This window comes from Peromyscus maniculatus, chromosome 4 (genome assembly GCF_049852395.1).
Source record: "Peromyscus maniculatus bairdii isolate BWxNUB_F1_BW_parent chromosome 4, HU_Pman_BW_mat_3.1, whole genome shotgun sequence".
In the NCBI taxonomy this organism is placed as follows: Eukaryota; Metazoa; Chordata; class Mammalia; order Rodentia; family Cricetidae; genus Peromyscus; species Peromyscus maniculatus.
In genome coordinates, this window is record NC_134855.1 from 64,960,036 (window position 1) to 64,972,816 (window position 12,781).

The window sequence follows — 12,781 nt, forward strand, 5'->3', positions numbered from 1 at the left end:
GAAAAGACTGAAATGTATATTTGTGGTAAATCCTCTAAATTATAATGAATTTAGTTTTACCAATTACTAAGACACATTACATGGCATTGGGTTTCTGTGTCAATAAATCAAACATTCTATAGAAAAGCCCAACATAAAGTCTTTAAGTAAAGCAACACTAATTAAGGAGTGATATCTACTATACACAAAAATATTTAAATGAAAGAATGAATGGCAGAAATACAGAAGGAAATAAAGATATGAAGAAAGAAAAAAGAAAGAAAGGAAGGAAGAAATAGAGAGAGAGAGAGAGAGAGAGAGAGAGAGAGAGAGAGAGAGAGAGAGAGAGAGAGAGAGAGAGAGAACTATGCCTACTGCATTGTGTGAGACATCTGGCCCTATGAAAGTGTGAATTGCCCAATATGTATTGTCCAAGTATTCTTGCATGTTCTACCTGCTTTGGAGCATGGTTAATACACCACTAATCAAGGCATTAAAGAAAATTCTCTCTCTCTCTCTCTCTCTCTCTCTCTCTCTCTCTCTCTCTCTCTCTCTCTCTCTCTCTCTCTCTCACACACACACACACACAACATCTATCAGTCCCCCAAGAGCTCCTCAGCTAGGAGAGAGACTGTATGCCTACAACCTGATTCTTCATGTCTACATCACTGCTTCTTGCTGAGATTTTTTATTTTTCTGACTTGAGCTTCTGTTCTTGCACACTCTGTCACATCTGCTGTGAGGTCTGTGTCCAGTTGCTCTGATGATTTCATTAAACACTGTTTCCTTGTAGTCATCTACTACCTCACTACCTCTGGCTCTTATAAACTTTCTTCCCCTTGAACCTTGTGGTGAGGGAGGTGTTACAATGCTCCATTTAGGATTGAGCCCTTCATAATCGTTTATTCACTGCACCTTGACAAATTGTGACTGTCTGTTAATTGCCAAAAGCAAGCTCCTCTGAAGTGGCTTAAGGAGTGCACTATTCTAAGAATATAATGATAGATCATTATGAGTTATTTTAATATCATCTCCATTTAACAGAACTATAGTAGCAGCCTCCACTCTTGGTTCTATGTGAAGGTTTGAATGAGAATAGCCTCTATAGCCTCATATATTTGAATGCTTGGTTCCCAGTTGGTGGGTCTATTTGGGAAGGATAAGGAAGTGTATCACTGTACATGGGCTTCAAAGTTTCAAATGTCCATGACATTCTTAGTGCTTGTGCTTATGGAGTAGGATGTAGGATCTCATCTAACTCTCTAATGTCATGCCTGCATACCTGCTGCCAAGTTCCCTGCAATAATGGTCACGAACTGTAACTAACCATGTGAAAGAGTAAGTCCCAATAAACTCTTTCATTTATAAGTTTTCTTGGGCATGGTTTCTCTTCACAGTGACATAAAAGTAACCAAAACAACCTATTATCTCTCTAGCCACAGGTTCTTGGTCATGGGATAATGGTGCTACGTAGAGGTTCCATCTCATGAAATGGTCCTGAAATCACATCAGAGTGATTATTTCATTCCATAAAATTCATGCCATCATCATACTAATTGGCATGTCTTACCAGGTAATGAATTGTAGTTCTCAGGGCATATATCTAGATAACATGGTTGATTACTTTCCATCTCCAGAAGTATACATAACACCTTCTATCTCTGTTAAATATAACTAGTTGGGATGAGACTTCTACATCAAAACTTGATTTCTCCATGTTTATGATTTGTGTAATGTGTATTCACTAACAGAGACTTACTTTAAAGTTTTAGAGGGTAGCAAAGAGCAATGGCAATATCTGTGATGTTTGAGATTCTGTGGGATCCCTTGGCTAACAACTCAAGAAGGGAGTAACCTATTCCTTTTATTGGGGTATTTAACTATTTATTTATTTATTGTTTACTTTATGTATGAGTGTTTTGGCTGCATGCATGCATGTGCACTATGTGTGTCTGGCTCCCATGAAAACTAGAAGAGAGTAGTGGCTCCCCACTATTGAAATTATGAACAGATAGAGACTACCATGTAGGTATTGAGGGCTGAAGTCAGGTCCTTGGCAAAAAGAGCAGGTCTTCTTAACCACTGAATCATCTCTCTGGCCCTTAACATATGTTTTTTACTTGTTATCATGTGATGTCTAGCTGGGGCATTGTCCCCATAAGTGTCCAAATGTCATGCCTGGACAGTGAGGGGAACAGAGAAGGGATGTTCAGTTGGGTCTCTGTAGCCCCTGTTATTTGGTGATTTCAGTTAGATTGCTTTCATATATGCATATGTTTTAGATAGCATCTACTGTATTAGGTTTCCATATGACCTCTCAAATGGCCATATACATATGCAAAGTATATACACATGTATAATATATACATATGCAAAAGTACATGTGCATACACATAAATAAACACATATGTGTACATACATGACCAAAACCTGGAGGAATAAGGGTCATAAGTGGTGAGGTGTTTATTGGGATGATGGAGATTAAGTAATCAGGAAGACAAGAAATAAATAAGAGAAAAGCAATTATTAGAACTGGGAAGTCTTACATAAGCTAAAGTAATATGCCAGGCAAATATATTATGAAGTACAGTATCCTATATACTATTAGCAGGGAAAAAATGGCCAAGGTCAGAAGAGCGGTAATGTTGGCAAAGAGAACACAGGATACCTCAGATACAGATACCTTAGGACTGATAGTAACTGGCCACAGGGAAGTTCCAGTACACAGAAACTGAAATCTTGATTCTTTTGAGGCACTGGCTCTATTCCCAAACCAGCCTTGTCAAGTCAACATCTGGCCAGTGACACAGAACTAATGTTCCTTTTTTCCTTTCATCTAGTACTCTGAAAAAGTTTTGGGTCAGTCTGACTCCCAACACATATATAACTATATATAGATGTATATATATTATACATAGATATACATATATGTTTAAATGCAGTTAGAAGATTCATTTTGAATAAATAAATGGATCCCTCATATCTTTAGAATTGCAGAGTAGTTTACAAAATATGTTTAAAATAGAAACAAATTTGTAAGATTTGTAATATCCACATTTTAAAAAGTGTAGTACAAAGCTTACTGTTAAAACATAAAAGTTATCCTTCTGGTACAGGAGAATCAAACAGAGAGGAGAAGAAAAGGAGAGGGAAGGAAGGAATACAGGGAGAGATAGCTAAAACTAAGGGCCATTTGAGAGGTCATATGGAAACCTAATACAGTAGATGCTATCTAAAACATATGCATATATGAAAGCAACCTAACTGAAATCACCAAATAACAGGGGATACAGAGCTCCAACTGAATATCCCTTCTCAGTCCCCCCACACACATCCAGATCTACTTGCTTTCTGTCTCTCAATAGAAAAGAACAGGTTTCTATGAAATAACAACAACAACAACAAAAAAATAAAATATAAGAAGTTAAGACAAAAACCATTACATCAAGTTGGACAAGGCAAGCCAACAGAAAGAAAAGACCCCATGAGAGGCCACAATGCTGTGGAATGTTAATGTATGTCCTGTGGGAGCCCTTCTTGGGTTCCTTGTGGCCTTACCCAGCAGGTTTGCATAGAGGATGATTAGGACCATGGGCCTGAGTGCAGGTGTCTGAGATGGTCTGCACTTGGCTGTACTGGGGGATGGTCTGTATGTCAAGTTGCTCTGATTGGTCAATAAATAAAATCTGATTGGTCATGGCTAGGCAGGAAGTATAGGCGGGACTAACAGAGGAGAAATAAAAGAACAGGAAGGCAGAAGGAGACGCTGCCAGCCACTGCCAGGACAAGCAGCATGTGAAGATGCTGGTAAGCCACGAGCCATGTGGCAAGGTATAGATTTGTAGAAATGCATTACTTTAAGATATAATAACAGTTAACAAGAAGCCTGCTGCGGTCATACAGTTTGTAAGCAATATAAGTCTCTGTGTTTACTTGGTTGGGTCTGAGCGGCTGTGGGACTGGCGGGTGACAGAGATTTGTCCTGACTGTGGGCAAGGCCGGAAAACTCTAGCTACACCACAATAATTAGAGACCTGCTTGTTCACACACTCAGGAGTACCATAAAAATACTAAATTGATAGGTATTATATATATATATATATATATATATATATATATATATATATATATATGTATGTATGGAGGGTCCTGTGCTTGCTTCTTCACCCTCTTTAAGTTCCTATGAGATTTACAAAGTTAACTTAGGGGGCCTGTTCTCCTGGCGTCCTTCATCCTCTCTAGCTCTTACACTCTGCCCACCTCCTCTTCTGTGGTTTCCCTAAACACAGAGGAAAGGGGTTTGATGGAGACATCTTATTTAGATTTATATGTTCCAAGGTCTCTCTCTCTCTCTCTCTCTCTCTCTCTCTCTCTCTCTCTCTCTCTCTCTCTCTCTCTCTCTGTCTCTCTCTCTCTCTCTCTGTCTCTCTCTCTCTCTGAAATGTCTTCTTGTAGGTCTCTGTATTTTTTACCATCTTCTGTAGGAAGAGTGTAAGTGGATGCTTCTTGTCCTGACTAGCTGTTCCCAATTATCCAGTAGCCACAGAAGCGTATATGAATAATAAATGATTGGCCAATAGCTCAGGCTTATTATTAACTAGCTCTTACATTTTAAGTTAACCCATATTCCTTATTTATGCTCTGCCATGTGGTAGTGCCTTTATTAACATGGCATATTCATCTCCTACTCCTTCTGCATCTGGCTGGTGACTCCTGACTTCACCCTTCCTCTTCCCATCATCATTAGTTTGGTCACCCTGCCTATACTTCCTGTCTGGCTACTGGCTAATCAGTGTTTTATTAAACCAATTCAATTGGCAAATCTTTACAGTGTAAAAGAGGATTATTTCATGACAGAGGTGGCTTCTCTGATGATGACTGAATAAGGCACTGGCCTATGAGTATAGCAGAGTATCATTAGGAGTCATTTTATTTTTACTTTCTTTTTTTTCTGTGTTGACATACTGAATTTATTTATTTATTTTTTATTATTATTTTATAATACTATTCAGTTCTACATAACAGCCACAGATTCCCTTTTTCTCCCCCTTCCTGGCCCCCTCCGCTTGTTACATTCTTTTTTATTGACCAGTAGTATTGGATTTTACCCTAAGACTCTGGGATATCTAGTCTTTGGTTCTTGGTGACACGAGCAGTGTTGGGTATAGGTTCCATCTTGCAGAGTGGGTCTTAAGTCAAATCAGACGTTAGTCGGTTAGCCCCACAAGTTTTGTGCCACTATTGCTCTAGCACATTTTGTGGGCCAGAGAGCATTGTAGATCAAAGGTGTTGTGGGTGGATTGGTATTTACATTTCTCTTTTGTTATCCTGCAGAGAACCTTTCTATACCAACGGCACTAGGACATAGTGGTGAAGGTTCAGTGTATGAAACAGCTTGACCAACTTGACCTTTCTATGTTCAGTGAGCTGGGTGGGTGTTATCTTTAGCAATGGGGTATTGCTTTTCATGTGCGGAGAGCAACCTATTATCTTGGTGACAGCCTAGGTGTTTGAGGTTTTCCATGGAACCCCTTTGGCCAGCCACCCAATTGGATGCAACCCAGTCCCGACACTAGAACTTTCCTTTAGTGACAAGATATGGTCATTTGGAACTCTGTCTACCCCACTATTTAGAGACTTCATTAAGGTCACCTTCATATCTTTTAGTACATTTCTACTGCACTGGGGTTTACATATCACCTCTTAAATGCTCTCTTTCCCCATATTTCCTAACTCAGCCCCATCTCCCCTCCCCTCCCGACCCGATCCTCCCTTTTCCATGTCCTATGCCCCAGTCTACAAAAAGTGGAGTCTATTTCCTCCTTCAAGAGATAATCATGTGTTCCCCCAGTCCCTTCCTCTATACTTAATCTCTGCAGGTCTATGGATGGTAGCTTCTATAACATTTATTTAATGGTTAATATTCACATATAAATGAATACATTCCATATTTTTCCTTTTGGGTATCAGTTACCTCTCTTGGGATGATTTTTTTTCTAGATCCATCCATTTGCCTGCAAATTTCATGATTTCAATTTTTGAACAATTATGTAAATGTACCTCACTTTCTTTATCCACTCTTCTGTTGAGGGACATTTAAGCTGTTTACAGTTTCTAGCTATTATGAATAGAGCAGCAATGAATAAGACTGGGCAAGTGTTCTTCCGTTAAGATGAAGCATCCTTTGTGTATATGCCCAAGAGTGGTATAGCTGGATCTTGAGGTAGATTGATTTCTAACTTTCTGAGGAACAACCATACTGATTTCGATAATGGCTATACAACTCTGCACTCCCATTAGCCATAAATGAGTGTTTCTATTATTCCACATCCTTTCCTGTACGAGGTGTCACTTGTATTATTGTTCTTAACTATTCTAACAGGTTTAAGATGTAATTTTTATTTGCCTGATGGCTGAAGATATTAAACAAAAATATTAAACACAAAATTTCATAGCCATTTGTATTTCCTCTATAGAGAATTTTCTGTTTACATCTGTACTCAGTTTTTAACTTGGTTATTTGGTTTATTGAAATCTAGAATTGATTTCTTTATATATTTTGCATATGAGTCATCTGTAAAAGGTGAAGTTGGTAGAAATCTTTTCCCAGTCTGTAGGCTACCACACTGCCCCAATGATAGTATCCTTTGCAGTTTACTGAAAGCCTATAGCCAGTGTCACCTTAAATAGAAACACAAAAAAATTCCACTAAATTCAGAAACAAGATAAGCTTTTCCTCTCTCTCCATATGACTGGATTAACAACATAACTGATAAAGATAACGGGCATACAAATGGGAAAATAAGAAGTCAAAGTATCTTAATTAGCAGATGATACATTAGTATACATAAGACTATGGTAGTATTTTATTTGTACTGAAATGTGATTTTAATTGTATTTTAATAAATAAAGTTGCCCTGGGGGTCAGAGCTATTAGAGCCATAGCAAAAGCTGGGAGTTGCTGGTGCACACCTTTAATCCCAGCACTTGGTAGGCAGAGCTAGGTAGATCTCTGTGTGTTCAAGGATACAGCCAACATTGGAAACTCACAACTTTAATCTCAATACCATAAAAGACATGGAGGGCTGTACATACAGGCAGTGACGAGGCAGTCAAGTGTTTGAGTTTACAACCAATGAGAAGGCAGAACAGAAATTCTATATAATATATAAAGACAAACAGACAGGAAGTAGGTCTTAGATATTGTAAAGGAAACTATTTAAAAGAGAAATTTTTTTCCACATTAAAAAAAATGGGTTTTATGTGTATCCTGGAAGAAAATTGGGCTTTGTTTGAAATTTTAGGCAGTCTGACAATGGAACAACTATATGAGAAGATTAATGTTGATCGAATTATGCAGTTTATTACTATGCTTATCCTGATTTTACTATTTAAAAGGATAGTCAATTTAAGTGCCAGGATAACAGTTTTAGAAAAACTTGTTAAACCTGTAAAAATGAATCATAGAGAAATTCAAATTCAGACAGAAGAAATTAACAATGATGTTGTTTCAAGATTGGATTATAAGGTTACAGAAAAAAAGCCCGTTTTCACACAGTCACCCTTAATTTATCTGGTAACCATGCAGCAGTTGCCTAATCAAATGACTACACAAAATATTTGGGCTCCAATTGAAATGTTAGATCTATGAAGGTTTACAGAGGCAATAATATCTTATGGCATGCATTCCCCATATGTAAAGCAAATGTTAAACTCTTGGTCAACATATAATAGGATTATAACACAGGACTGGCTGGAGCTGGCACAGGGTGTTCTGGAACCCAGTCAAAGGCTTCAGTGGCTAACTTGGTTCAAGGATTAGGCTAAAAATATATAAAAACAATGGAGGGATAAAAGAATACAAGTCTGCCAGGATCAGCTTTTGGAGAAGGCCAATATGCTTCAGTACAAACACAATGTTTATATGATGTCCAAACCCTAATTTTATGTGGAACAGCAGCCTTGAATGCATGGGACAGACTTGAGGAAACAGGAAAAAAAAACTGAGTCATTTACAAAGGTTATGCAAGGACCAAAAGAATCTTTCACAGATTTTTTACAAAGACTGGCTTCAGCAGTAAAGAGAATGGTTTTAGATTCAGAAGCTAGTAAGATAATAACTGAATCTTTGGCCCTTTAGAATGCGAAAGCAGCATGCAAAAGAATAATCAGGCCTTTAAAGGCAAGATCTGCACCTTTGGAAGATTGGATTAGAGACACGGTTAATGTTGAGGCTCAAGAGCATGATGATATGTGGGTAGGAGAAGCAATTTCAAAAGGTTTGAGGAATGTTAGATGTTTTGGATGTGGAAAGCAAGGACATTTGAAATGGGATTATAAACAGGTCAGTCCTAGAAAAAATGTTTCTTCAAGGAACAATGGCAACAGAATGGCCCTTCCTTCTGGAGTCTGCAGAAGGTGTGGTAAGGGAAAACACTGGACCAATGGATGTAGATCAACAAGGGACAGACAGGGTAATCCTTTGCCTCAGTCTTCGGGAAACTCCCAGAGGGGCCTCATGCAGGCCCCTATAGCAAATCCAGTTCAAACCTTTCCTGCAGCCGTAGAGGAAACTCCTACTCAGAGCAATTAAATAACCAAATGCCTATTGGAATAAATCATGCTGGTCAGCATGATGAAACAGAGAGAATAGAAAATTCAGGAGAAAACATGAAGAAAAAATTTTGGCAAACTTCTATTAATGAACAAAGACCAAAATTAATGATAAAAATAAATGGTGGTTTGTTGTCTAGTCTGATAGACACAGGTTCAGACATTACCATAATTGCACCAGAATTTTGGCATCCAACTTGGCCTCTTCAGGAGGTAAATGTTCAACTGTTAGGAATTGGGACATTATCTCAGGTGAAACAGAGTGCAAGATGGCTCGAATGTATAGGTCCAGAAGGACAGAGAGGAAAATTAAAACCATATGTGGCTAACATAGCTATGAACCTGTGGGGTCGAGACTTGTTGCAACAATGGAATACTCAGATTAACATCCCTCCAATCTCAGAAACAAATTATAAACTAGCACATGTTTCTGAGAGAAATATTAGAAGATATTATTCTAATGAGTGGTCACCAGCCATCCATATTATACAAGAACAGGGCACAACAACTGATGATCTTCCAAAGACACCAACAGCTCTACCTTTAAAATGGTTAACAGACAAGCCTGGATGGGTTCAGCAATGGCCTTTAACAACAGAGAAACTCCAGGCTTTAGAAGAGCTGGTAGAAGAACAGTTAAATGTTCAGCATATTGAAGAATCAACCAGCCCTTGTAATTCTCCTGTATTTGTTATTAAAAAGAAATCTGGTAAATGGAGAATGGTAAAAGACCTTAGAACAATTAACAAAGTAATTCAGCCAATGGGCTCTCTACAATCTGGAATTCCTTTGCCTACTCTGTTACCAAAAGGATGGCCTCTCATAGTTATTGATTTAAGACTGTTCTTTTCAATACCCTTACAAGACAAAGACAGAAAGATTTGTTTTAACAGTGCCTGCTTATAATGATTCTCAACCTTTTAAAAGATTTCAATGGAGGGTTCTCCCACAGGGAATGTTGAATAGCCCAACTCTGTGCCAATATTTTGTACAACAGCCATTGGAAGCGATACGTAAAAAATTTCCTAAATCTATAATTTATCATTATATGGATGATGTTTTACTAGCTGACTCAAATGCAGATACTTTAGAAAGAATGTTTGAAGAAGTAAAGAAATTTTGCCTTGCTGGGGATTACAAATTGCTCCTGAAAAGATACAAACAGGAGATTCTATTAATTATTTAGGATATAACCTGGCAACAAGCCAAAGAAATAGTAAAGAAATATCCTACTTGTTCCTTCTACAATCAAACACCATTACCAGCAGGATGTAACCCAAAGGGTACTCCAAGGAATGAAATCTGGCAGATGGATGTGTTTCACTTTGCAGAATTTGGAAAATTGAAATATGTACACCACACCATCAATACTTAATCAGAATTTCAATGGGCAACTGCTTTGAGTTCTGAAAAAGCTGATTCTGTAATCACTCATTTGCTAGAAGTTATGGCCATCATGGGTATACCTGCACAAATCAAAACTGACAATGCTCCATCATATATCTCTGTTAAAATGAAACAGTTTTTTGCTTATTATAATATAAAGCATATTACAGGTATACCACATAATCCTACAGGTCAAGCAGTTATAGAAAGATCAAACAGAACTCTAAACGATATGCTAAATAAGCAGAAAGGGGTAACAAAACCCCCCATAAATAGACTGCATAATGCTCTATTAACTTTGAATTTTCTCAATGCCAATGAGAAAGGAAGAACAGCTGCAGAGAGTCATTGGATAATAGAAAAAAACTACAGAATTAAATCAGCCTATATACTTTAAGGAGGTACTGACCTCAGAATGGAAACCAGGGTATGTGTTACATTGGGGATGAGGTTTTGCTTTTGTTTCTACAGGAGAAGATAAGCTGTGGGTACCATCAAAATTTATAAAGGTTCGATTTGAACAAGAGAGACCTTTTAATTAGAGGAGGTGATAGTTCATCAACCAGCATGAACATCCAATTTAAACTAACTTATACCAGTAACACATGCCTTTTCATTTAATCAGATAATAACTTGCCAAAAAGGAACATCCCCAAAATTAGTCTTGGGGAAAGGTTTTTGTTTTTGTCTTTTAGGAGAATGAAGGTTAAGGAATCTAAAGAACACTGGACAAATGAGACAACTGAAGAAAAGGGACAAATCATCTATCCCAGTCAACAGAGTGAAATGGTCTATGGGTATATCATCTAAAAAAATTTTATGTCTTCCTAAATGTTTGTTTCTGCTCTTCTCTAAATATCTAACACTATTGTTCTTCTAATAGTCCCAGTTCAATTAAAATGTAAAGCTGACTTTGGAGTTGGAGAATGGCTCTCTCCTTCTTTAAACTCAAACATGCTGTTAAACAGAAAATGCAAACTCCCTGTATCATGCCAGAATAAAAGAGCCATCTTCTGCTATGGGACAGGAGAAAAGCCAAATTAATTAAGGGACTATTCTATTACTAATCTCAACTCTTTGATTCTATTCTGATTCTTTAAACTTTTCTTAAAGTATAAATTTTATATCAAAATTTACAAGATTAATATATATATATATATACATTTTAAACTTTTTAAAGATATAAATGGTCATATAGAGTACTAACTAATTCTAGAAAAAAAGGCTTCAATTAGCTGCATATATATGTCTTTGTGTTTGGGTCTCTTATCAGTTTTCTGCAGGAAATCACAGCCAGGCCTAACATCAACTGAAGTCTCCAGAAAGAAGATGGGGCCTCAGAACAAAAACAATTCCACGTGGACAATAATAATATCACTAAGCTGCCAAACATCATCTACAGATCAGCCTTGAACTAAAAGGTGCTCAGAGCAATTTTGAGAGGACTAGCTGAGATGATCCAGTCTCAAAGACTACTTGAGTAAGGATTTGAGATAAACCCTGAACTTCGGCATTATACACAGACTGGATAACAAAGGATATAGTTACCTTTCCTAGAATTTGACAATTAACCTAAAATTTTTCTTTCAGGATAAAGAAAACTTTGCCCATACCCAGCAGGAAGCAATTTTAAGAATACGATGACCACATTTCCAAAGAGGTGGTGTGGGGCGGGTCGTTTTTTGGTCTTTTTAATGGGTTTTGGGTCTGGGATAATTTTCATTGTTTACAGGGGTTGGTTACAAGTTGTTGTCAAGGGTTCGGAAAAAGGCTAAGCAAAGGAGATTAGATTTAAGTTTCTTGTTTAAAAAAAAGAAAAGAAAAGAAAAAGACAATTACTAGTTTTAAATACTTTACATTGGATTGGATTGTTTTATATTGTATACAAATTATATATGTTGAAATTGATATTGTTAGAAAATGCTATATGTATATTTCTAATGGTACTTATACCGTTCATTTAACAATGTATTGCAATTTCCTGATCCTTGAATGTTATTATTACCAACTATTAGGATATAAAGAAATGAAAGTTAGTAGTTAGACATTATAATAGAACTTGTAGTCATATTACATATGTTTTAAAAATTGAGCAAATATATTTTAGATAGAGAAGTCATCTTCAAACCCTTCAGAGATTTACAGATTATGGCATTTAAAATGTTTTAACAACTTAGAAATTTTTCTTTTTTGAGACATGTTGGCTCCTGGTAGTACCAATCTACTTCAGAGAAAATATGGGCATTGAAGAAACTACATATGGAGTTAACTTTCATTGTGGCAAAAGTTAGCAACTGGACAACAAAGTATCCTCGAATCAACTGTTGACAAATAGGACAGACAGGACACGAAACAAAGGACTGATTATTGCCAAAACAAGTGTGGTTATGGTTTTATCAAAAGGCATCTTCTGAGGCCAGGACAATATGGCCCCATCCCTGAAGTGGCCCTCGCAATCAGGAAAAGGTACAGTGCCCTTTTCTTCAAAGGCACCTGAACAGGCAGTGGGCCAATGGCTTTTGATGTGCAATGGAACAGATGCTGAAACAGTTATTCTTGAAGAGTAACTAATCTCATGCCTCTCAATAGTAGACTGGCATTTAATAGAGGGATGGGAAGAACGCGATGCAGAGATGAAGCCATATATACACAGCCAAGAAAAATGGACAGCTGAATTAAAAAAAAAAACATCAATAATTTCCAGAATTTAAAATCCTGAGTCATGACAGGACACTAGTGGAATTCAGGTGTTTCTGGTACATGTAGTGCTCTCACCCAATGTGAGGTTGAACTGTTGACCTTG